The following is a 27932-nucleotide window of genomic DNA, read 5'->3' on the forward strand; positions in this document are numbered from 1 at the left end:
AATCTTGGTGTCATCAGCAAATTTACTGTCCCACCCTTCAGCCCCCTCCTCCAAGTCATTGATAAAAATCACAAATAGCAGAGGACCCAGCACTGATCCCTGTGGTACACCGCTGGTAACTGGTCTCCAGTCTGAAAATTTTCCATCCACCACCACCCTCTATCTTCTATGTGATAGCCAGTTACTTATCCAATTGGCCAAATTTTTATCCCACACCTCCTTACTTTCTTCACGAGCCGACCATGGGGAACCTTATCAAACGCCTTACTAAAATCCATGTATACGACATCAACTGCTCTACCTTCATCTACACACTTAGTTACCTCCTCAAAGAATTCAATCAAATTTGTGAGGCAAGACTTGCCCTTCATGAATCCATGTTGACTATCCCGGATTAAGCTGCATTTTTCCAAATGGTCATAGATCCTATCCTTCAGGACCTTTTCCATTAACTTACCGACCACCAAAGAAAGACTAACTGGCCTATAATTACCAGGGTCATTCCTATTCCCTTTTCTGAACAGTGGAACAACATTCGCCACTCTCCAGTCCTCTGGCACTATCCCCGTGGACAGTGAGGACCCAAAGATCAAAGCCAAAGGCTCTGCAATCTCATCCCTTGCCTCCCAAAGAATCCTCGGATATATCCCATCTGGCCCAGGGGACCTGTCGTCCCGCAGGTTTTTCAAAATTGCTCAGAACATCTACCTCCTCCAGCCTACCCGCCTGTATCACACACTCATCCTCAAAAACATAGCCCCTCTCCTTGGTGAACACTAAAGAAAAGTATTCATTCAACGCCTCTCCTATTTCTTCTGAGTCCATGCACAATTTCCCAATACTGTCCTTGACCTACCCTCACCCTGGACATTCTTTTATTTCTCACATAAAGGGTAAAAAGCCTTGGGGTTTTCCTTGATCCTACCCACCAAGGACTTCTCATGCCCCCTCCTAGCTCTCCGAAGCCCTTTTTTGTAAGCTCATTCCTTGCTACCTTGGAACTCTCAAACGACTCAACTGAACCTTGTTTTCTCATCCTTACATACTCTTCCTTTTTCCTCTTGACAAGACATTCAACCTGTTTTGTGAACCATGGTTCCCTCACACGGCCATTTCCTCCCTGCCCGACAGGGACATACCTATCAAGGACACGCAGTATTTGTTCCTTGAACAATCTCCACTTTTCATTTGTTCCTTTCCCTGATAGTTTCTGTCCGCATCTTATGCTCCCTAATTCTTGCCTAATCGCATCATAATTACCCCTCCCCCAATTATAAACCTTGCCCTGCCACATGACCCTATCCCTCTCCATTGCAATAGTGAAAGACACCAAATTGTGGTCACTATCTCCAAAGTGCTCTGCTATAAACAAATCTAATACTTGGCCCGGTTCATTACCCAGTATCAAATCCAATGTGGCTCCCCCTCTTGTCGGCCTATCCACATATTGTGTCAGAATGTGCTCCAATTATCCACGTACCTGAAACCCTCCCTCCTACACCATCCCTGCAGCCACGTGTTTATCTGCGCACTCTCTCCATTCCTCATCTCACTAGCACGTGGCACCGGCAACAAACCAGAGATGACAACATGGTTTGTCCTGGCTCTCAGCTTCTACCCTAGTTCCCTAAATTCCTGTTTTAAACTCACGTCCCTTCTCTTACCTATGTCGTTGGTGCCGATGTGTACCACGACTTGTGACTGTTCCCCCTCCCCCTTAAGGATTCTGAAAACACAGACCGAGACGTCACGGATCCTGCCACCTGAGGCAACATACCATCCATGAGTGTCTTTCGCTGCCACAGAACCGTCTATCTGTCCCTCTAACTATTGAGTCCCCAATAACTATTGCTCTCCTGCTCTCCCTCCTTCCCTTCTGAGCCACAGGGACGGACTGAGTGCTGGTGATCCATTCACCGTGGCTTACCCCTGGTAGGTCATCCCCCTCAACAGTATCCAAAACGGTATACTTGTTACTGAGGGGAACGACCACATGGGATGCCTGCACTAACTGCTTTCTCCCAGCCCCTCTCACCGTCACCCATCTATCTTGATTCTTCGGAGTAACTACATCCCTGAAGCTACTATCTATGACCACCTCTGCCTCCCAAATGATCCGAAGTTCATCCAGCTCCAGTTCCCTAACGGGGTTTCTGAGGTGCTGGAGATGGGTGCACTTCCCACAGGTGAAATCAGCAGGGACACAGAGGGCGTCCCTCACATCAAACATTCTGCAGGAGGAACATTGCACTGCCTTCCCTGCCATCCCCTCGAGATAAAAAAAAAACAAAGAGCTTACCTGTTATTCACTCTACCCCTCAGGTTAAAGGAGGTGGAAGGGTGGGGGACACTACAAGTGTAGTGTCTAGGGTTTAGGAACTGCCCAACTTAAATACAGGTAAAAATAAAACACTTAACCAGCAACCACTATGCCCCACACGAGAACAGCAATCGGCTGTTATGAAGAAGTTTCCATTATTCATCACAGCAACATTTCTCAAGAACTCAACTTCTTTTTGGATGGATATTGAATGGCACAAAGAAAGTACATACAAAATTACTCTATCTTACCTGTGTGGATGAGGCCTTAAACTAAAAAGAGCTGGGGGAGTTAGAAATCTAACCAGAAAAGTCAAGGCAATAGAGCAGTTAGCAATTTGGGTAAAGTCAAGCAGAGGTTGACAGGAAAGGACAGACTGCGCAACGATAATAGTGTATCAGCAAATAAGATTCTTGTAAAGAATGGTAGTAAAAACAATTAAAAGCTCTTCACCCAAATCTGCAAAGCATTTGCAATACAATTATTAGATCGAATCACCACAGTCATGGTTACAAGGTTGGGTAATAAATATTCCAGGGTGTACATCATTTTGACAAGGTAGTGTTATGGACCAGGGTTTAGAAAACACCAAAGTATCTTATGGAGTCACCCGACCTATAACGGTTTATTGATTTTGGTTACGATGAGCACAACAGCCTGCCTTTCAGGTGTTATTCAACATTGTTCTTAGGTGCTTTTAATCAAAAAACAAGATTTATTCTACGAATTTAGTGAACATTTGTTATAAATACAGTAAGATTTTTTATCAACTACAAACATAAAGACCCCACACAGCTACAGTAATCTATGTATAACACTTAATGAATTCCCCCTCAACTGTTCCAATTCAATAACAAAATCCAAGTAAAACCAGAAACCCCTTTTCAAGGGTGGCCCAGCACACAGCATTCTTACTGGTATAAGACTGTTATTGATACTATATTACTCTTTTCAAACAGCAGGTTTGAATTCCTTCCAGAAAGCAATTATCTCTTAAGTTATCAAGCTGGAAACAGCTTTTAAAATTGAGACATTTCTTTCAACCTGTGCAATTCAAACCAGTCCAAATTTAAAGCAAAAGTAAAATAAACTCAGAGCCACAGCCCTGCTCCACCCACACAATGACATTTTATAATAATAATAGTTTTTATTGTCACAAGGGGGCTTATATTCACATTGCAATTAAGTTACTGTGACATCACTGAAGCCATGTGATAAGACAAAAAAATTCTTAGAAATTCTTAAATTAGGGACACCTCCATGACAGTAAGCAGAATGGAAAATGAACAGCAGCCTTGATAAAGTGAATCAGTATGGGTGGCGATTAGGAATAACGATGGTCAGAAAGTGCTGGTGGGATTAATCTATAGGCCTCAATATCAATTATACCATTAAACATTGAATTAAACAAGAAATAACTCAAGTCTGTAACAAAGGCAATGTAATAATAGTCAAAAGATCCTCTGGGAAAAAGTGATATTACAACTGAATTTCATATTAAGTTTGAGTGTGACATACCCCAGTAATAAACAAGAATCTTTAATTTAAATAACACCAATTACATAGGTATGAGGGGAGAGCTGGTGACTGTCTGTGTGGAGTTTGCACTTTCTGCCAGTGTCTGCGTGGGTTTCCTCCTACTGCCCAAAGATGTGCAGGTTAGGTGGATTGGCCTTGCTAAATTACCCCTTAGTGTCCAAAAGGTTAGGTGGTGTTACTGGGTTACGGGGATAGAGTGGAGGCGTGGGCTTAAGTAGAGCGCTCTGGGACTGATGCAGACTCGATGGGCCGATTGTCCTCGTTCTGCACTGTAAATTCTATAATTCTATGAGACCGGTAAATCTCGCAAGAGGTCTCACGTGATTTGCCAACCGTGTCACGCCCCAAATCAGGCGTAGCAAGGCCGATAGATTGAGCAATGTTTGACAATTACCTTTTTTGAAGTCATAAGTAGCAGGTTACACAAGGAGGAGCCAGCAGATGTAGCATAATTGGATTTCCAAAAGGTAAACAATAATGGACACACAAAAGGCCAATGCACAAGACATGGGCATTTCGAGTCAGAGGTAATATATTGGCATGGATGAAGGATTGATTAACAGATAGGCTGTCACTTTGAGAGCCATAAGGATTAGTGCTGGAGCCTCTGCAAATTACATCCTATATGGATGGCTTGGGTAATTCAAAACTAGGTGGGAACATAAGCTGTAAGAAGGACACACAAAGGCTATAAAAAGAGATACAAGTGAGAGAGAGTTAAGTGGGCAACAAAGTGGAGGATAGAGTATAATGTGGGCAATGTGGTTATTCACTTGTCATAAGAACAGAAAAACAGAATACTTCTAAAAGACATGAAACTTATACCTATAAATGCTTAAAGAAACATGGATGTGGTTGTACAAGGAACAAAGTTTGCTTGCAAGCAATTAAGAGGGCAAGTGTCATGTTGGTCTTTGTTACAAGTTAATTGGAGTACAAGAATAAGGAATTCTACTATACAGGGTTTGGCAAAACCACAATTGGACTACTGTGTGCAGTTTTGGTCTCCATATCGAAAGAATGATATATAGTGGTGCAAGAGGCTGAGGAAATTGGGCCTATACGCCCTAGAGGTTAAAAGAGAGTGAGAGGTGATCTCATTGAAACATACAAGATTCTGAAGGGTAGACATAGAGGTTGTTTACTCTGGCTGGGGAATCTAGAATATGGAGCAAAGTCTCAGAATCAGGGGTCGACCATTTACAATTGGGACAAAAAGATATTTCTTTACTGAGAGGGTTGCGAATCTTTGAAATTCTCTACACCCCAGAGCACTAATAATGCTCCATTGTGGAGTATACTCAAGGCTGAGACAGGGTAGGTTTTGATCTCTCAGGGAATCCAGGCATACAGGGAGCAGGTGGAAAAGTAGAGTGGAGACAGGATCAGCCTATTGTATTGAATTTCAGAACAGGTCATACGGTCTACTCCTGATCATATTTCTTATGCTCTTACCTATAACAACCAGAGCTCCAAGGTAGCTCAGAAGATCAAGAATTAAGAGAGCCTTCAACTTGGGGATCTAATGGATTAATATTTCAGCTCTCTGCTACTATTTAGTTAAATAATATTATATTCCTGCATGGGTAAACTTTTCCCACAAAAAACAATGAAAATAATAATGGAAACTAGGAGGTCAATTATCAAATGGCTACCAGTCCTTGCAAACATATCGTCTCCCACTCACCGGGGTGTCGTATTGCAGCAAAGAATCATTTGGTATAGTCCAAGTGATGCCACAGCTGCCACTCTAAGTGCCACCGACTCATGAACAAAAGATTATGTCAGCAATAAACTTCACAACAGATGCTACCTCATTATGAATAGAATGAGAGAGCGCAGCTTGTCTACAAAGAAATTCCATGCACATCATCCAGCTTCATGAGAGACTGCCTACATTTGAGATGCCACCTTTAGTGCAAGTTCAACCATTTCAGATGTGGAGTTGTAAGGTGTACAGCAAATGATCAGATCTGGGGACTTCATAACTACCCTGCTAGTTGCTGTGTTATGTGGCTGCTCACACACCCCCCCCCCCCCCCCCCCCCACCCCCACCACCAGGGAACCTCTAAACGTAACATGTTTACCCAAGCATCCTGATAGTTTACCTATTTTTGACATTTCTGGCTTGTACTTTATCTCCCTATTCATCATTGGCATTTTGAATTTTCTCCCAATCTTAATTGCACTTACTTGTGCAATTTCAAACAATTGTATATGCAGTCTGTTTTCAAATCCCTTGTTTTGACTTGTTCCCTCATCAATGAGATGGTGCAAGACCACTCTACAATAAATTCCCTCAATTATATTGCAGCATAAACATGTTTTTCATTCTAAAGTTGGCAATATAAAGTTGGCAAAACAATTCCCTATCCATTTAAACAGAAATGAACATAAACAGGAGGACATAAGAAATACGAGCCAGAGTAGACCATATGACTTAAGTCTGCTCTGCCATTCAACACAACTTAGCTGATTGTTTTCACCTCAACTCCACTTTTTCACCTGATCCCCATATTCCTCAGTCCAATAACTACCTCAGCTTTGTATATACTCAACCACTGAACATCCACACCTAGCTGGAGGAGAGAATTCCAAAGATTCAAAACCCTGAGCAAAGAGATTCTTCCTCATTTCGGTCATGGTCAGCCTCTGCATGTTGAGATTTTGCCCCAAAGTTCTAGACTCTCTAGCTGGCCACCCTGTCAAGTCCCTTCAGAATGACCCTTCTGACGTTTCAATAGGTGACCTCTTGCTGTTTTAAACTCCACAAATAATATGAGCCAACTCTAAAACAACCCTCTCATCCAAGGAATCAATCTAATGAATCTTGGCTTCACTGCCTCCAAGGCAAATACATATTTTCCTGGACAAGGAGCACAGCACTCCAGGTAGTGTGGGCTCACAAAAAATCCTATACAATTGCAACAGGATTTATTAAGGCCAACTGCTATTTGCTTTCCTAGTTACTTGCTCTGCCTACATGCTAACTCTATGCTTCTTTTACGAGGACAACCAAATCTCTCAAACAACGACATTTAAACGTTCATACTTAATATTCTGCTTTTCTATTCTTCCTACCAAAGTGAATAACCTCAAACGATCCCGATCGCGGGAAGAAGTGCCCAACGTCCGCAACCGGCTTTTAAAAATGCTGGCTGTGACCAGCTTTCAGAATGCCGGCCGTTCTGCATATGCATGCCCCCTCAGCATTGCGCAGGTCGTGGGACCCAGCAAGGCAGACTGCAACCTCCAGGCGTTGGCACACTGACCCAGGAGCAGATTATTATTATTTTTTTAAATAATCGATGGAGTCCTCTCTCCAGAAGCAGCGGCAGAGAGGTCACAAGCCCCGTAAACAGACTCCACATGCTCCAGGCACGAGTGAAATTCCTCCATTTTGCAGCTGCCAGCAGGACTTGAGAGCTTCAGGGCCTCCAGTGAACAACCCATTAAGCAGCTTAAAACAGAAATAAAGGAGTATAAAGATAATTTCTTGAGGTATGGGTTTATTAATTGTGCCACTCCTCGCATCTTACTATTCACTTATATTTGTATAATAAGCAAACATGTTACTTTTGGTACCGTCAACCAATTCGTTAAGTATCTTCAACCAAGTCGTTAATAGAAATTGTACATCGCTGAGGCCCCAACACTGAATGCATAGGGCTTAGAACACAAGAAATAGGAGGCGGTAATTTGGCCCTTTGGGCCTGCTCCACCATTCAACAAGATTGTGGCTGATCATCTACCTCAAATCTACCTTACCGCATATCCCTCAATTCCTTTCATATCCAAATATTTATCAACCGCTATCTAGAATATACTCAATGTCTAAGCATACAAAGCAATGAGGGTAGAGAATTACAAATAATCACTTAACGTTTTTGAGAAGAAATTGCTCCTCATCTCAGTCCTAAAAATGGTTAATCTTTATTCTGAGATTGTGAACCAATGCTGTAGATTTCCCAGCTAAGGGAAACTTCCTCAACATCTACTCTGTCAAGCCCCTAAGAATGTGGTATGTTTCAATTAGAACATCTCTAATTCTGCTGAACATCAGAGAATATAAACAGTCTACTCAAGCTCTCCTCATCCCAGGAACCACTTGGATTGTAACGTATCCAACCTCTGCCTCCAATAGGAACCACATTTACTTTTGTTACTCTCTTCCTTTTTACATACTTGCAAAAGCTCTTACAACCTGCTTGCTATTCCTCACTGGTTTGCTTTCATACAATATTCTGTTTCTTCCTTTATCAATTTTTTGGTTGTCTGCGGATTTCTAACTCTTCCAATCTTCAAGCTTACCACTATTCTTTGTGACCGTATATGCTTCTTTTAAACTAAGAGTACTACCCAACTTCTTTGGTTAGTGCTTTCTGATCAATTTTCCAAGTTTTTGTTTCTCAATAGAATGTGCTTTCATTAAGAATCTTGAATTATTTATTTAAATATTTCCCACTGCTTATCTATTTTCCCAATCAATCTAGGCTACCTCACACCTGCATTAACCACATAATTCGCATGAACTTTAAGATTCTTGTTTTGCATCGAAGTTTATCACTGACAAATTTAGTGTGAAATTTTATCATACTTGGATCACTGTCTCATAGGATCCTTCACTTCAATTACTAATTAATCCCACTGCATTACACAATATGATCTAATAACCATAGCCTTATTCCTAGTTGGTTCCACATTCTATAAACTCATCCACCACACTACCTTTGCTAATTTGATTTATCCAACCATGAAGATTAAGGTCCCCTTATTACTGCATTACCTTTTTTACATGCTCCTATTATTTCTTGATTAATGCACTGTCCAAGGAATAGCTGTTAGGGGCTGCAACCTACTTTTGCCAGTGTATTCTGCTCCTGGTTAGTCCTCAGCTTCACCATACTCATCTGCTGAGCCACAATATTTCTTCACTACCATCCTTATCAGGGATTCCTAACTTCCTTTTCCAGTTTATCAATCTTTTCAAAATATCAAGTACCCTGGAATATTTATTTTGCAACCTTAGTAACCTTGCAACCACATCTCTAATAGTTATTACCGCAACCCCATTTATCTCTACTTGTGCCATTAGTTCATCTATCCTACACTTCATGCATTCAGATAAAGAGCCTTTTTTAAAAAACCATCATAGCTTGCTTGGATCTTATTCACTGATGGATTTGTAAACGTGGTAGAGTGGAACTTCCAAGTGAGGGTTGATATTGGGAAAGTGATTCCACCAGGTGAGGGTTGATATTGTCAAACTCAGTTTGTTTTGACATTCTTCTTATCCAAATTGCTACAATCGTATACGTATACTTAGCCATCCCATCTTCAAACTGCTTCAACGTCCCCCACACTACCATCTGGATATGGCACTTTGCAAACCATGCCACAAGCCTCCTAAGAGACACAACACCCTGAACTTCACATCACAATGATGATCTGGCACCCTCGGGCAATAACCCCAGTACAATAAACACATGGGTTTAAAACTGAACTTTCTTTGCTCCTCCTTGCCATACCACACAAACTGTGAAATTCAAGAGGAATCTCTTTGCCTAAATCAACCCTCACCTGGTGGAACCACTTTCCCAATATCAACCCTTATTTGGAAGTTCCACTCTACCACATTTGCAAATCCATTTGTCTCCCTTCATTTCCCATACAAACCAGTCACATTTATTTCTAAAAGCTAATTGGTGCGATCTTCTAGCCACACCGCAACGGAAAAGCATCTCGCCGCGGCGCAGTGTGACCAGGATCTACCTGGCTCGCAATACCTCGGGAGATTCAACGCTATCTCTCGTGACGATGCAAGAGGAATCCTGCCCACAATGGGCAGGATCAGTTTATGGCAAATCTGCATATTGGAGCGAGGCAGTCAGCCTTACTCTAATATGCAGATTCCAAGATAAGCGAGGCTTTGGGATTCAATCCCTTAATATGCAGATTCGCAAGGTAAGCGAGGCTTTGGGATTCAATCCCTTTGCTTCTGGGACCTCGGGTGAGCACCGTTTGGTGCTCGTCCGCACAAATGGAGACTAGACGGAATGACACGCAGGGGTCTCCAAGGGGATCGGAGACCCCCAGCGGCATGCCTGTTGGGCAGGGTGGTCCCCTGGCACTGCTGCTGGTGCCACCTGGGCACCCTGGCAGTGCTAGCTTGTAACATTGCCAACGGCAGGGAACAGTCAAGGTGCCAAGCTGGCTTCTACACATGCGACATCGGGCCGGGGTTGCCCAGCGTGGGTGTTGGGGTTGCTCTTGCGTTCGGGCTGGGGTGGAGGTCGGGATTTTGTGTGTGGGCTCAGAGATCAGGACGCTATTCTCTCACTACAACGGGGAGTTTAGGCGAGCGAATCTCCCCATTGTAAAAAACGGGACGATGTGTGGCCTCGGTCGTGCATTCCCTGTTTAGGCCCCTATTCAAAGAGAGTTGCATTGAATCGCCATGTGTTTCTCGGCACTGCAAGTGCCGCGAAACATGAGGCTAAACGCGCTCGCTCGGGAACTTTGTTCACTTTTGCGAAAATCACACCCCAAGTCTCAACTCCAGGCTTCGCGTGTCACAGGCTCTTCTAATCTCATATATGGCCCAGATTTCCATTTGCTTAATTCCCTCTACTTTAAGAAATGCAATGGATACATAATTTGCCTTAATAAAAACTCAGTTAAAAGTAAATCTTTCAAAAGTACCTCTTGTTGGATATATTATAAATGAAGGGAAAATGCAAACAGAAGATTATTAGCCAAATATTTAAAAATTGATATGGACAGGAAACAAAATGAAAATGATTCAGAATGGATATTATTGAAAAAAATGTAGTAAAAATGCACAATTGATCTTGGATTCCTATACGTTATCAGTAGACATTAGTATATATTTTACTGAATTCTCGGCTTCCTGCCGCTGGCAGCTGCAATCAGGCGCATGTTTTTTTTTTTAAAAATCTCAATTTCCACCCGACCTGGGGCCAATTCCAATGTCATGCTCTGCTCCCCCACTGGTGGTATTACTGAGATTTACAGCCCGTGCCATCAGGCCCATGCAAAACCATTATTTGCATGATTTTAAATCTTATTAGCGGGTTAGACACTTCATGCTCCACCCGTCTGCAATGAAATGAAATGAAAAATGAAAATCGCTTGTCACGAGTAGGCTTCAATGAAGTTACTGTGAAAAGCCCCTAGTCGCCACATTCCGGCGCCTGTCCGGGGAGGCTGATACGGGAATCGAACCGTGCTGCTGGCCTGCTTTAAAAGCCAGCGATTTAGCCCAGTGAGCTAAATCAGCCCCTCTATAATGCTCCACCCTTCAGGCAAAAGTCACGAGGGCACGAATTATTGCAAGTATTTACAAGCCTTGGCTGTTGAGGTGGTGCGAGAGGCTAAACAAAACTCTCAAGAATTGTCGGGCTGGCAGGATCGGGGTGGCCTGGTTCGGACCACTATTGCTGCAGTATATGGATTTAAATGCACCCCTTTGGTGCTACTTACAAGCTCATGGCTGATGACTGCTCATTGTGTCCCGTAAATGCTCAGCCCGCCTCTGGTGTAGTGGGATTCCACCCAGGCTGCCTCTCTGAACACCCACAAACCCCAGCAGCATCATCAAGGGGATGAGTGTGGTCATGATCAATCACAGCCCACTAGGTGTTGGAACTTCTTAGTGCACTCTCAGAAGCGCAGTCCCACCAGGGGATTAGCAGAGCTCACCCCCAACCAAAGGACACCTACACTGTGGTCTTTGGAACCCTCGCTGGCACACTCAGGGCAGAGACCTCCAACCTCAAGATCATGAGCTCTCTCTTCCTGGTCAGGCTGGCAACACTGTCTGCCTCTGCCACCTTCTCCCAGGCTCTATTCAGGAAGCGAGTCTGTGGCCCACCCAGGGGAACAGGGTGTCCTTCCTCTCCTCATTGGCATCGAGCAACGGTCCACTTACTATCATACCAGGCATAGATAGTCTCAGAGCCATCTTCGTGGTTACAGTGAGTATTTGGTGAGTGAAGCACTTAAGCAGCTCCAGTTTGTCAGGCTCATTAACGCTAACTCCAGCTCCAGCGGTTACATCTGGGCTAGGAATTACTTCCAATTGAGGCTGGCATAGTGCTGGTCTATTTGAATGTCCTGAATTGCCAAACTAATACTATCCCAAATAGAAACATGAATTGCACGCAATTCAGTCCCAGCTCGTGATCTTGAGGGTGGAGGTCACTGGTGAGGTCTCTGCCCTGAGGTGTGCCAGGGGCGGTTCCAAAGACCCAGACATTAAATTTTGTCCAGCTGGCGTTCTAAACGCTCGGGCCGGAGTTGGTGCCAAAGAGCCTGGCAGCTGGTGCTGTTTTGAAGTGTTCCACTTACCGTACACTCACTGCAGTCAGCAAGATGGCTGAGAAAAAACCTGCTCCTCTCTCTCTCTCTCTTCCCCCCCCCGCCCCTTCCAGGAGGTCAGGAGTCCAAGATGGACCACAGCTCCGGGCTAGTGAGGAGCAAAGGGACATTCTCTTTCCCAGCATGGGCCGCAGACTCAAGCCTGGTCACATGAACACTGCCTGGCAGGTGATGATAGAGGCAGCGCTGCCAGTCTCACCAGGAGACGACAGTTGGTGATCTGGAGAGGTGGGGGTCACTAGGGAGTCCTCTGCACTAAGAGGGGCACAGAACCAGGCAGGGCTCCAAAGGCTGCGATGCAAGTGTCCACTGGTTGGGGTGAGCTCTGCTGATCCCCTGCATCGGGGCAGCACTTCTGAGGAGTGCCAACATTTGGTCGGCTGGAGTAGTGTCCCGAGGATCAGCCTGGAAGAGGTCCCAGATGACGACTGAACATTTAATGGACAGAGGCAGCACTCAGCAGTGTGAGCAGCCAGGAGCCTCTAAGTAGCATTAAAGGGGTGTTTTTAAAAAGACAAACAGCAGCAATGACAGTCCAAGCCAGTGTTTTTTTCAAGCCTCCCATTCCCCCTCTGCAGCCAGGGTACCTCACGTTTGTAAATACTTGTAGTAATGCATGGCTCGGGACTTCCGCCCGAGAGGAGCAGAGCATCGCGGAAGGCAGGAGATACTGCGTCCGACACGCTAATCACACGTAAATGCATGCAAATGCCGGTTTTGCAAACTGTCGTCAGCGCAGGGCACAAATCTCACCACCAGCGAGGGACCAGGCATGGCACCTAAATCGCCACGGCAAGCACCAGGTGCGCACTTCGATTTTGGCCATACGTCCAATTCTCCACCCGATTGTGGTTCGCATTTGCGGCATAGCGAGGTGGAGAATTTCACCCTCAAGGCCCCTAAATGGAAAATCCAGCCCATTTTATTTCTAGCCATCCCAAAATTTATCAGATCATTCATTTGTAGGCTATCCCAACACAGTAACTATTCATACCCCACAAGAATTACCGTTATTGCAATAACTTCTACAGATTTTTCTTTTTTAATTTTGAGTACCCCATTATTTTTTTCCAATTAAGGTTCAATTTAGTGTGAACAATCCACCTATCCTGCACATCTTTGGGTTGTGAGACCCACGCAGACACGGGGAGAATGTGCGAACTCCACACAGACAGTGACCCAGGGCCGTGATCAAACCCGGGTCCTCAGCGCCGTAAGCAGCAGGGCTAACGCATCTACAGATTCTAAACAATATATTGAAACCAATGAATTTTACGTAAATTTACAATTAATTATGGTTTGTCCTTCTAGACAAATGTCCACACAACCATGTTTGTCCACACAAACTTGACATCTAGTACTCCTCTTACACACTAATCCCACCCAAAGTTCCTTTATGCAATACACAAACTTGAGGGCTCATTAACTTCTCCTTCGGTGATCAAATCAAGTATGCCATAACTCTCTGTGTTAACATGTACTAGATGCTGTGGTATGAAGAGGCAAGAGTTCAGCTCCTTTTTTCACCAACACACCTTTAATGGTTCAAACTCACTCTGCACAGAACTCTGCAGATCATCACAAGCTCCAGAGTCCACCTGAAGCCCCTTTACATATCAGTGTCAATCATTGAACACTTAACATAAATGAGACAACTAATTGCAATGTCTCTTAACCCATTACTTAACACTCTAGAATTCACTTTAATTTCTCCACAGCATTCCATCTATCTTCAGAGTTGGGAGCCTTCATTCACTATTAGCTGTGACCCTAATATTTCCTTTTCTCACAAGCATAGACTCTTCAGCTCAGGTTTGGGCCTCACTGCTATCTTGCTTTGTAATATATTTTTTAATTTTAAAACGCCCTGGATTTCTAACAGCTCTCTGCTCATTGTCCAGGCTTTGGACAAATACAGACTGCGCTCCCCCACTCCGTTCCCAGGCTAACTGCTTTTTCACAATAAGTTTACAGTCAATTTCTTCCTGTAGTTCAAGCCTTTACCCTCGTTAACTCCATTGCCAAACTGAGCTTGAGCTTCCAACCGCATGCTGAACTATGAACGATAAATCTGCTTCAGGTGCAGTCCTGACTAACATTCATTTCTTTTGCTCTCTTGATTCAAGAGAGCTGCAAACTACTGTTACGATACCCTGGGCTAGTGCGCGATCAATTCCAGCCCCACTTGACCCAGAGTCACAACACAGGTATTTTCTATTTTTTTTTAAACACCTGAAGTCTTTGGTCTTCAGCTGCCAAATAACTGCAGTCACCAGGTTTGCACAATTAACTTTTTTTATAAAATCAATAATTATAATTAAATGGTCAACAGACACAGCTGGTTAACGGCCTAATTTTTAAACCCCACCCCTTTTTTGCTTGCCCTACCCCCTACAAACACACTAGCCCAAAAGGCTAGAGGGTAAAGAGGGGTGTAAATAAATATATTAAAAGGATTTGGATTTGGTTATTGTTACGTGTACCAAGGTACAATGAAAAGTATTTTTCTGCGAGCAGCTCAAACAGATCATTAAGTATGGAAAATAAAAAATACATAATAGGCAACACAAGGTAATCAATGTAAATACATAGACACTGGCATCAGGTGGAGCATTTAGGGGTGTAGTACTAATCAGGTCAGTCCATAAGAGGGTCGTTTAGGAGTCTGGTAACAGCCAGCAAGAAGCTGTTTTTGAATCTGTTTGTACGTGTTCAGACTTTTGTATCTCCTGCCCGATGGAAAAAGTTGGAAGCGAGTAAGCCGGGTGGGAGGGGTCTTTGATTATGCTGCCCACTTTCCCCAGGCAGTGGGAGGTGTAGATGGAGTCAATGGATGGGAGGTAGGCTTGTGTGATGGACTGGGCTGTGTTCACATTTCTCTGGTGTTTCTTGCAGTCTTGGGCCGAGCTGTTGCTGTACCAGGCTGTAATGCAGCCAGATAGGATGCTTTCTATGGTGCATCTGTAAAAGTTGTTAAGAGTTAATGTGTACGTGCCAAATTTCCTTAGTTTCCTGAGGCAGTATAGGCGCTGTTGTGCTGTCTTGGTGGTAGCGGTGAGGTGGGTGAACCAGGACAGATTTTTAGTGATGTGCACCCCTAGGAATTTGAAGCTGTTAACCATTTCCACCTTGGCCCCATTGACGCTGACAGGGGTGTGTACAGTACATTGTTTCCTGAAGTCAATGACCCCCTCTTTAATTTTGCTGGCATTGAGGGATAGGTTGTTGTTGCACCACTCCACTAGGTTCTCTATCTCACTCCTGTATTCTGACTCGTCTTTATTAGAGATCAAGCCCACTGTGGTCATATTGTCAGCAAACTTGCAGATGGGAGTTGGAACCAAATTTTGCCACTCAGTCATGCGTGTACAGGGAGTATAGAAGGGGGCTAAGTACGCAGCCTTGCAGAGCCCTGGAATCGAGGACTATTGCGGCGGAGGTGGTTGTTTATTCTTACTGATTGTGGTACGAGGGTCAGAAAGTCCAGGATCCAGTTGCAGAGTGAGGAGCCAAGTCCTAGGTTTTGGAGCTTTGATACAAGTTTGGCTGGGATTGTAGTGTTGAAGGTGGAGTTGTAGTCAATAAATAATAGTCTGAAGTAAGAGTCCTTGTTGTCAAGATGCTCTAGGGATGAGTGTAGGGCCAGGGAGATGGCGTCTGCTGTGGACCGGTTGCAGCGGTATGCGAATTGCAGTGGATCAAGGCGTTCTGGGAGTATGGAGTTGATGCGCTTCATGACCAACCTCTCAAAGCACTTCCTTACGACTGATGTCAAGGCCATCGGACAGTCATCATTTGGGCACATTGCCTGGTTTTTCTTTGGCACTGGTATGATGGTGGTCTTCTTGAAGCAGGTGGGGATCTTGGGAGTGGAGTAGGGACAGGTTAAAGATGTCCGCGAACACATCTGCCAGCTAGTCTGCACAAGCTCGGAGTGCTCAACCAGGGATTCCATCCGGACCCGTCGCCTTCCGAGAGTTCACTTTCAGGAAGGCTGATCTGACTTTGGAAGCTGCTTCGGTGGATATGGGCGTCTTATGGGCTGCTGGGGCATGTGGCAGCAGATTGTTGGTTTCCCGCTCGAACCGAGCATAGAATGCATCGAGATCATCGGGGAGGGATGTGCTGCTGCCGGAGATGCTACCCGGCTTTGCTTTGTAGCCGGTTATGTTGTTTGGGCCTTGCCCCAACCGCCGAGAGTCGGTAATGCTAATCTGTGACTCTAGCTTGGTCTGATATTCTCTCTTGGCATCCCGGATGGCTTTTCAGAGGTCGTACCTGGATTTCTTATATGGGTCTGGGTCGCCTGACTTGAACGCCTCAAACCGGTCCTTCAGTAGGGAGTCAATCTCGTGATTGAGCCATGGTTTCCGGTTAGGGAACGTACGCACTGCTTTCTTTGGCAAGCAGTCGCCAACACATTGCTGATGAAGTCTGTGACGGTGGTGGCATACTCATTAAAGTTGGTCATTGCGAGTTCTTAAATATGGACCAGTCCACTGTCTCCAAGCAGTCATGTAGGAGCTGCTCTTCTGTTTCCTTGGACCAGCACTGCACGACCTTCTTAGCTGGATTCTCCCGCTTGAGTTTCTGCTTGTATGCTGGAAGAAGGAGCACCGTCTTATGGTCTGATTTTGCAAAGTGCGGTCGGTGATGGAATGGTAGGCGCCCTTGATTTTTGAGTAGCAGTGGTCAAGAGTTGTGTCACCCCTGGTGGGACACGAGATGTGCTGGTGGAATTTTGGAAGTGCACTCAAGGTGGCCTTATTGTCCCCAGTGAACAAAGCCTCCAGGTGTTCTGTTTCGTTGTTATTTAACGGTCTCCATTTTAGATGGATGCCTTCCAATTAGATTCTTTCAGTCCAAGCCTCCTGTTGGATGTCTTTGCTTTCAGTCTGTAATAGTTTTCACTGTAGGCTCATCAGCATCTAGAGACTTTTTCCTTTGTACAATAGGCAGCAGAGTAGAGAGCTGCTTCCGCTTTGAGAGTTCAGTGGCTTTCTGCAAATTCACAGTAACAGCAAGCAAGGTTGGGTGGGGTTCCAGGTATAGGGCACGGGAGTGGGCCTGGGTGGGGAGCTCTTTCGGAGGATCAGAGTGGACTTGATGGGCCAAATGACCTCCTTCTGCACTATAAGGATTCCATGAAAAAAAAGGGCCAACATTTGAGAGAGAGAGAGAGAGAGAGAGAGAGACTTTTTACTTCCTCACTTCCTCTGCTCGACTTAAAGCTATGTCTCCACTAAAGATCCATGGACCAAAAACGATAACAACTAAATTAAATAGAAAATAAGGGAATCAACACGAAGGGTCCTTACATAGACTGAAGACTAAAACATCAACTGTCTCAGTCCGACATATTTCTGGGTTGAGAGGAAAGCCTGTAACTTGATCCCAAAAAAGACTTCCCCCATCCCCATGACAATGGAAAAACACCTTTACCCCCGATTCCAAGTAGAAATGTTAATTAGCCATCTCTGACCACAACACCCTTTCAGCTTAGAAACAATGGGGCATGTTTCAGTACAGCTATTTACAATCTTGATACTGGTAACATCTTTATGTTTTCAGGAGACTTACTTGTGGACATAGCAATATCTACAATGGTCAAATGTACATAAAGTTCACCTCCCTTTCAGTAATACAATTTCAGTCTTCCGTTTGATCCTTACTAATTACACCCAGCTTTTATGAACAGGTAGACTCTCAGAAAGATCACATGATCCCTCTCATTTATCGTAAATTTAAAGATACAGTTCCAAAGTATAACCCTCGTACAATTCTAAAGATACAGAATCATATAAACTCCACCACTGTACAAACTGCTAATGGTACAGAAATTAAAATCAGGAGGCCAGAATTGGACAGCTGAAGGAGACTGCAGGCACATGGAGGATTTACAGGAAAGCCTGTAAGGGGTAAAGCTTTGGAAGGATTTGAAAACAGGATTGAGAATTTTAAAATTGAGACATTGCTTAACAAAGAGCCAATATAGGTCGGCAAGCTATTGGATAAGGTTGAATGGAATCTTGCACAAATAAGGACATGGGCAGAGATTTTTATGATTTCAAGTTTTTGAAGGGGAGAACATGGGAGGTCAGCCATTTGTGCATTGGAAGAATAACATCTCGAAGTAACAAAGACATGGACATGGATTTAAGCAGCATACGTCCTAAGGCATGGTCAGAGTCAGGTGATGTTACAGGTGGAAGGCAGTTACTCAAAATAAGAGGTGGGCCATTTAGGACTGAGGTGAGGAGGAACTGTTCACTTGGAGGGTGATAAATCTTGAAATTCTCTATCCAGATGGCTGTGGAAACGCAATCAAGAATGTTCAAGACAGAGATTGATAAGATTTCTAGATAAAGATATCAACGGACAGGGGGACAGTGCGGAAAAATTGCTGAGGTAGAAGATCAGTCGTGATCTAATTGAAAGACAGAGCACATTCACGGGGACGAATGGATAACTCCCGCTCCTATGTCTTATGTGTGATTGAGATCAAAGATGAGGCCAAGTTTGCTAACAGCCTGGTTTAGTCAGGGAAAGGGAAGGACGGCTAGGAAATGGAATTTAATATTTAGTTGCAAGATATTTCTGCTCAATGAACACTTTGGCTAAGCAGTCTGACAATTCAAGGACAGTGAAGAGTTGAATTGAGGAGGATTCTGGTGAGATCATGCTGAGGGTTGTCAGCATCATGAGGAAGCAGATACTTTCTGGATTATGTCACAGATGGGAAATAGGAGTGGTGCAGGGATGGATCTTTGAGGACAGTGAAGAAACAGGAAGAAAACATTAAAAAATATTCTTTAGCTATGGTTAGAAGGATAAGAATGGAACAAAGCGAGATTTGGGGGGGGGGGGGGGGGGGGGGGTCCAGGAAAGATGACACAAATTTTAGAGATAGCAACACTTCAAAAGAATTGAGAGGAAAGGAAAAATAAGTTGGAGGGTAGGACTTTTGGTCAGAAAAATGACGATGGAAGATTTGAAGTAAAATGCAAAGGTAAAGTCGCCATAGTCCCAGGTGACCATAGGCTGGTTTCCCCTTTGAGAGGAGGGGGGGGGGGGGGGGGGCTGACTGGTGGTAATTTAACCTAACGATCACCATACCTCAGGTGAGTGGCAAGGCTGAGAGGGCCTTCATTAATAACCTCAACTGATACAGAAATTGAACCCGCGCTGTTGGCCTTGTTCGGCATCACAAACCAGCTGTCTAGCCAACAGAGCTAACAAACCAGTTGTCTAGCCAACAGCTAAATACATGGAGAGAAAACAGTTAACAAAGTTGGCTAACATGAGAACCAGGAAGGGAAGTTGGTTGGTCATATGTTTAGTGGGGACAGGATTGAAGAAGAAATACAAGATGGGTGTCATAGATAGAGCAATCAACACAAATGCTTTTATTTTTGAGATTAGCTGAAACCAGATACGAATTATTAGCCCCTAGAAACTCCTAGATAACACTTCCAGCTTCTCACATGTAACCCTAAAACAATCCTCCTGTGTGCTAAATGTGGTACCTTGTTGAACTACTAAGACAGACATTGGGCTGTAGTAAAATTAATGATTATACAGCAATATAATTTCTTCCAGTTGATATGCTCAGAGTAACCACCAAACCCATTTTAGCATTTAACATTTTGTTTCTGCTAGTTGGTTCTAGCTGCACCATTGTTGCACTACCTGCAATACAATTAAAAGATGCAGGATGTTTACACCTGGGATCATCCACAAGGGAATTGTCTAATCTCAGTCTGGAGACAACAAGTTATTTCCTCCACAGGGAGGGAAAGGAAATAAATAGTAAGGCATCATCAGCACATACTGTTTTTGGCAGCTGGTTCCAATCTGCTAACTGGGCGGAAGAAGTGAAAAAGGGTCTAAAACATTTAAAGTACTGATTGAGAAATAAATCCAGCCTCATGATGGAATTTTGCTGTATATTTTTAAGAACAAAAGTTTGACTTAAAAATCCATGCAAATTATAAAACATACAATCAATTTATTTCCCAAACCATGTCTGTTTATATGTCTAGCATACCCATAACACTTGTTTCTGAACTCGCATGAGTACACGTGCACAACAGTCCACAAGCAAACTTAATATCAGATGTATCCCACTGCAACTAGTCCTGCTGAACATTTCTTCCACAGGCCAAGGGAAAAGAAATTTCAAAGTACTGAACAAACTAATCTACCTTCAATATAAAACATACAAATATAACTCAACAGCAACTTCACAAAATAATTTGCAGCAACAAATAAAATATTGAATGTTTCTATTTATAAGATTCCTCTAATCCATTTAATTTGTAATTTGCGTGTTACCCCTCAGCTCTTGTTTTAAGGTACCTGTATCTAAATACAATGTTGCTCAAGAAACAGCCATTCAATAACCTGCTTAAGTTTACATAAAAGGTACATCTCATCATTTGGCTCATGCTATGAAACAAATTACAGCCAGATGAGATCATTTAATAGAATGCAAGATCCTTCTGGCTTTATGTCATAATCCAGCCCTCAGAACATTATTCCAACCACATCAGCTTGACTTTTTGATTTCCCACAGATCTCATCTTTATAGTGACCTTGCAATTTTGAGGACTGTTTTGCTGTGGGCTTGCAACACAAGGAAGCTTTACAGGTATAGGAAGGAAAAATGAATAGAAGGATGTCAATAGGTTAAAATTAAGTAAGATGAGAGAAGGCACATGTGGAGCATAAACTATGGCAATAGATCTATTAGTCTGAACGGCCTGTCTCTGATCCAAAATTCTTTACCAGCAGGGAGAAACAGACCTTGTATCACAGCTTCTGCAGAGGTAATGAACCAATATGTAAAACACACTGCAGAACCCACCTTAATTCATTTTTACAAAAAAATTGAGCAATTGTAGATCTAAAATTTAAAAATTGACTTTACTGCATCCTTATTAGCTAACCTAAAGTCAGATTTTGAAAATGTATGTGCGATGTCACCAACTGAAACCAGTTTAGAAAGTACTGTTCAGATAAAGCTTTAGTTTTGTTCATTTGAGCAAAGAACCAAAGCTTTGCCTCATGGCATTTTACTTTTAAATCTTTCACAACGGCAACATCAGTCACCAAATTAGGTTGCCTGCACGTACAAGGGCAAAACCAAAAATACTGGGGTAAATTGTGACCCAGAGTTTGCAACACATAACCTCACTGGCAGAAGACCAGATTGGACAATATGGTACAGGGTTCAGCCCCTTCAACCCATTCAATTTTCCAGTTTTAATTTTGAGTGGAAATTGGAAAGTTAACATCTGTCATCAATCATCTCTTCCATCAAGAAAGATTCCACACACAGAGCACGGATGCAAAAATGTATCCCAATGTGTCTGCAGCATTAAATTACATTATTCATAGGGCCTCCAGACATCATGTCCTTCTGAAGCAGAAATTGGCCATTTAGCCCATCAAGCCTGCTTCGCCATTGAAGATGATCATGGCTAATCTGATTTCACAACCCTTTTCTTGCCTGCACCCACTCCCCCCGTCCTTGCCGATCAAAATATATTTCACTCCACCTTGAATATATTCAACAAGCCTACCTCCACTTCTGTCTCGGATAGAGAATTCCTCCTTGCCTCTACCTTAAATGGAAGATCCCTTAACTTTAAAAACTGTTCCCCTAGTTCTGGATTCCCTCACAAAGGAAAACAGTCTCCTATTATTCTACCGTTAAGCCACCAACAGAATATTATATATTTCAATCATTGTTCATTCTTCTGAAGTCAAGGGGTATTGGCCCCACCAGATCAACTTTTCCTCACAAGACAATCCCATCATCCCAGGAATCAGCTTAGTGAACCTTCTCTGAACTGCTTCCAATGCAAGTATGTCCTGTAGCCACCTGGGTTGGCCACTTCCCGACTTTAAAATGGAGATTCGCTAAGAACGCAGGGAAAAATGGAGAGGTACAGGGAAGCAAGCAGAATGCAAAGCTTCCTGTATATTAAGACTCGCAGAAAGCAGACAGCACTGAAACTGACGACCATCTGCATATTGATGAGCGATACCCGAGAACAATAGCAACAGTTAAGATAATCGAGGCAAAGCCAGACTCCTAGGCGCCAGCAGGAGCCAAAACAAAAGAAGCCAACCGACTCTTAGGAACCGGCCAGCAATCAGGGAACAGCCCCAGTATTGGGGAAATCAAACCAATCAACTGGAACCAGGTATGGGGTCCACCCAAAAGGGCGCGAAGCCCCTGAGGACTATAAAGTAGAGTCCCCAAGTTCAATTCGGTCTCTTGGCAAGTCTTCTTAGCAGCCCTCAAAGAACTTGACCGTGACTCTCAACTCGGAGAGACTTGCCTAGCAGCTACACCAACAAGTAAGTGTCCAGTCAACGCACGCTACGAGATAGGTGCTCCTAACCCTTAGTCCATACCAGCTGGAAGCCTGCAGTCTCAGGATCGAACGAGAGGCCATTGTTCCCTGACCCAGTGGGTTCCTTTTCCAAAGCTAAGTATTGGCCTTTAGTGGTAGAAATAGTCTAGTTCTGTAGTATTTTATGCATGAGTAGCGATTGACTGTGTATATAATAAATGTTTTGATTTGAACCTTACTAACTGGTGTATTGAGTTATTGATCAGCACTTGAACTTGAACCTCGTGGTGGCATCATAAAGATACCTGGCGACTCTCGAGCAAGGTTATAAAACAGAGCAATTAAGTGTAAAGCACACTTGGCAAAACGAGCAACAGTCCTTCCTTAAGTAAACAAAACTGCACATTGTACTCTAGACGCATCTCATCAATATCCTGTACAGTTGGAGCAAGACTTTCCTACTTTTATACTCCATCCTCCTCATATTAAGGGCCAACATTCAATTTGCCTTCCTAATTACTTCCTATACCTGCATGTTAACTTGTGATTATGTGTAAGGATATCCATCCGCAAACTCACCTAACCTATCCAAATCCTTTTGCAGGCTCTTTGTTTCCTGCTTTCTTCAATCGGGAACATCCTTTCTGAATCTGTCCTGTCTAATCCAAATTCTAAGTTTCTATGAGATCCCCTCTCATTCTTCTAAACTCCAACAAATATAATCTTCATCAATTTAGTCTCTCCTCATACGAGGGTCAGGACACCAAAACCGCACACAATACTCCAGGTATGGAGTCACCGATGCCCTATACAAAATTGCAGTAAAACATCCCTATTCCTATACTCAAATCCTCTTGCTAGGAAGGACAACATACCATTTGCCTTCTTTACTGCCTGCTGTACCCGCTTGTTCACTTTCAGCGACTGATGCACAAGGACACCAAAGTCTCGCTGAGTATCCAACTCTCTCATTTGCACCCATTCAAATAATAATCTGCCTTCATATTTTTGCTGTCAAAATGGATAACCACATTTTTGGGCAGCAGTGGCACAATGATTGGCATTGCTGCCTCACAGCGCCAGGGACCTTGGTCCAATTCCAGCCTTGGTGACCTGTGTGGAGTTTGCTCATTCTCCCCGTTTCTGCGTGGGTGTCCCCCGGGTGTTCCAGGTTCCTCCTACAGTCGAAAGATGTGCAGGTCATGTGGATTGGCCATTCTAAATTGCCCCTTAGTGTCCAAAGGTTAGGTGGGGTTACGAGGATAGGATGGGGCATGGGTCTAGGTATGAAAATGAAATGAAATGAAAATGAAAATGAGGGTGCTCTTTCAGAGAATCAGTGAGACTCGATGGGCTGAATGGCCTCCTTCTGCACTGTAGCGATTCTATGATTTATCCACATAATGCTACATCTGCAATGCATATGCTACTCACGCAGCCTGTCCAAATCCCACCGAAGCATGTCTGCATTCTCCGCACAGTTCACCCTCCCACCCAACTTTGTACCATCTGCAAATTTGGAGATATTACATTTCGTTTCCCCGTCCAAATCATTAATATATAATGTGAACAGTTGGGATCCAAACACAGATCCTTGGGATACGCCACGAGTCACTGCTTGCCAACCAGAAAAAGACCCATTTATTCAAACTTTTTGCTTCCCTTCTGCTAACCAGCTAACATTTCTATCCATCTCAAGACACTACCCACAATCCCAGGCGCTTTAACTTTTACGTAGTAATCTGCTGTGTGAGACCTTGTCGAAAGCCTTCTGAAAGACCTACATCAGAATGTTCCAACTAACAAGTTAAGACACCAATCTATCCTCTCGTATTTTTGGTGGAGGGAAGTAGAAGGAAGAAAAGAGAGTAGTAGGCTGAAAGATACACAAATGTATGATTACACACATTACAATGGTAGGTAAAGTAAAGAGAATATAAAAGTCATACTCGCTACAATGGACTGTGTTGCTGCTTTACAAGGTTTTGTGTGATTTAATAGAAGTTCACGCTCAATATTCAAGTGCTGTTTAATTGAAATCATAATTACAAATTGTAGCTCCCAAAGTTCTTGCAAACTTCAGACAGGCGATCTCAAGAACCAAACACATCGAGATAACCTTCAAGCTATATTCTTAAAGTAACAAACACAATGAAGTCCCTATTCACCAAGTTATTTGTAACATTAGAGGGAAATATAAGAGAGTGTCTACCTGAAATACACAAATTACTCATATCCACTGTGGGTACAAAGAAACACTTAAATTTGTCCATAAGATCCACAAGTGAAATGCCTCTGAAATGCTGCAGTTTAAATTTAAAGAAATAAGTCTTGTGTTTTTTGGCTTACAGGTTTTTGGGGAAATCTGCTAATTCTGAGTCAACCTGAACTATGTACAAGGACAAATGAAATAGGGACTATACCAGGTTCCAACACGAGGTGTCAAGACAAGCCAGACAGATTGTGAATACACAACATGTCCAATCCCCAGAGACAGAGATACAAGAACTTGAATTTATATTGTACCTTTGACAATTTTATGATGCCATAAAGCATTTTTCAGCCAATTAAAAACTTTTGAAATGTAGTTACGATTGTGATGGAGGAAACGTGACAGCCAATTTGCACATACCAAATAGGTAATGACGAGACAAACTGTTAGTGAAGCTGGTTCAGGGATAGGGCACCCGGAAGGATTTATTTTCCCTTCCTCAAACAATACAATGGGATCCTTTGCCTCCACCTTACCAGACAGATGTTAAGTAGATACAACATACTTATTAATGTCTCATCAGAAAACCAACACCTTCAACAGTGTTGCACTCCCTCAGTACTGCACAAAAAGTGACAGTCTAGATTGTATGCTCAATCCTCTCTAGTGGGGCATGAATAAGTGGCCTCCCGACTCAAATGTAAGGAGGTTTCCATTCAGACAGAGTTAACATTCCTAAAATTACAATCAATGACATCACTACCAAGGCATCACCAAGTTGAGTCAACTGCAAATCCTCTGTCGAAAGAAACATGGAGTTACCATGGAGCTTTCCTCAGACTGTATAAAGCTTTATCAACCCAATTCTGGAATTTGGTCATGATGCAGAGTCAGCCACAGACAAACAGTCAAGAACATTAATTAAAGGCATCATGCATCATCTGCTCAACCTATTTACACAAAACCTATGGTCTCCCAAAAAATTGACGAAAAGCTTCAGAGGGTCTTTAAGTACTATTTGTTCAAGACAAGAGCTATCCAAAGTTGTCACGTAGGAGGAGGAAAGAACACCAACCAATATATTTGCAACATTCCACTGTCTGCGGATCTGCAGAAGGCAACTGACCTTGGCTAACTGAATTGCTTTGAAACCTATACACTGCTCAGACATAATTTGTTACAAATTCCAGAATATTTGTTATATAAAGAATGTGAAACGCCAATAATCTCAGATATCCTTAGCAGGTCAGTCAAAGACAGCATATTTGTCCATCTTAAACTAAACATGACAATATTAAATCTCAAATTAGCCTCTACTACTAGTGCAATGCTTTCTGCTTAGACTATTCAATGTCTTTGTCATCTCATGCTTTGTTGCTCTCCTGTTTCCCAAGCTTCCCTGCCCACTTCTTGCTACTAAAGTACTACTCACTTCTTTATTCATTCATAGCCTCACAATTCCATCAACCCAACTGCTCGCTGTTGTCTTAGTTCAGTGGTAAAAATTTCACTTCAATACTAGGATTTAAGGAAATAATCCATTGGATATTGAGGACTGCTACATTCAGAGGCAACCCTTTCAAATGAGACATTAAACTGAAGCCATACCAACCCTTTTAGATGGATGGCATCCTGCAGCACTATTCGAGGAAGCAGCAAGTTCTCCTGGTGTCTGGACATTTACCCCTTCACCAACATCGCTAAAACAGTTTATTTAGTCATAATCACGATTTTTTCAGTGGAACCTTGCTGCATTTCCGTACAATACAACACCGACTCAAAAGTACTTCATTGGTGAGGATGTAAGCAGTTATAAATGAATATTCTTTTTTTCTTTAGTAGGTAAAAGCACCATCCAATATCATGTCTAAGAATATCCTAGATTTCATTCTCAATTCTCTACCAAAGCTGCAGGTTGGGTCACAAAAATTGGCCCAATCAACTTTGCGCTGGTGAGAGAGTAAACAGTCCAGTCAAAACCCGTAGTCACAGTGATTGAAAATAGGCAAGTAAATGTCAGGCATGAACTGATCCAAGCTTGACTGTGATGATTCTTACCTAGCCTCAAAAACGAAGAATGACTAAGTGAAGAAGTGCAGAGACACCGATGCCCAAGAAACCATATTCTTGAGTGCGCGGGTACCTTGAGGAAATTGGGAAAAAAATAAATAACATTTCAATAATACCTATATGTTGTATTAATGACATTTCAAAAGGCATTTAAAATGATTCATATTAAGCATAAAATTGAAATATGTAAAAGTGCAGTTTGGTGCAGTTTGATATGGTTATGCAAGTGAGCAATGTGGTATCAATGATAGCATTCTGAAGCTCATATCCAGTCAACAATTAATTTTTTATGCCCAGGGCAATAATTTACCATTCTTTTTCTACACACTACAATAACTTGCAATATTAGAGAATTCAATAAAAGTGATTACTAAACAATAATGCATTGTCATTCAGTTCAAAACTAAATTTTGATATCAGATCACAAATTTAAAATTACCTAACAGAATAGCCTGGAAAGTGAAATTGCCTGTGCCCATCATATACATAATATAAGACTATTCTTGATTTGAATCTTTAAATTATTCCTCAATGACTATGTTTACGTGTCATGTGGGAGTTTATTCTTGTTTTGGGTCGGTTTGTGTGGTGGTAGAAACAGTGCAGATGCTAGATACCTCTCTATGCACCGTCTCCATACTGACATCATACTTCAAACACGTTACTAATTTGCAGTTAAGAGTTATCGAAATGCTATTTCAAACACAGATTTAAATATTTTGAACAGTTAGGTTAAAATGCAAAATATTTAAACCACGATTTGAGTGCAGAATGAAGCATTTGCATCCATTAATCATGCAACTGCACTTCACAATAAGCTAACTCGAATCCAGCGGACATGGTCTAACATTCCAATCTAGTACCAAAGAGAAATGAGGAAAACAAATCTTCCAAGTTCATTTATTTTCTTGGTTCGGTCGGTGTATGAAAAATCTACGCTTTACTTTGCATCGACAAAAAAAACCTTCCTTCTTCAATGACACAGTGAACCTGAATCCATAGATGGGGCGGGGGTGGTGGAAAGGC

The 27932-nt window shown here is 42.9% G+C and overlaps 1 protein-coding gene across 3 annotated transcripts in view; it reads right to left on the reverse strand.

Moving 5' to 3' along the window:
* Positions 1 to 27932, reverse strand: part of LOC119970333 (spindlin-Z) — a 108140-nt gene that overhangs the window by 79593 nt on the left and 615 nt on the right. For 2 of the 3 annotated variants that reach the window (XM_038804775.1, XM_038804773.1), the window contains exon 2: positions 26895 to 26979. The gene's annotated coding sequence lies outside the window, so the exon portion shown is untranslated. Of the gene's footprint in view, positions 1 to 26894; positions 27264 to 27932 lie in introns of those variants that run through there. The other variant, XM_038804774.1, reaches the window with a different exon arrangement.

Source organism: Scyliorhinus canicula, chromosome 8, assembly GCF_902713615.1.
Source record: "Scyliorhinus canicula chromosome 8, sScyCan1.1, whole genome shotgun sequence".
Taxonomy (NCBI): Eukaryota; Metazoa; Chordata; class Chondrichthyes; order Carcharhiniformes; family Scyliorhinidae; genus Scyliorhinus; species Scyliorhinus canicula.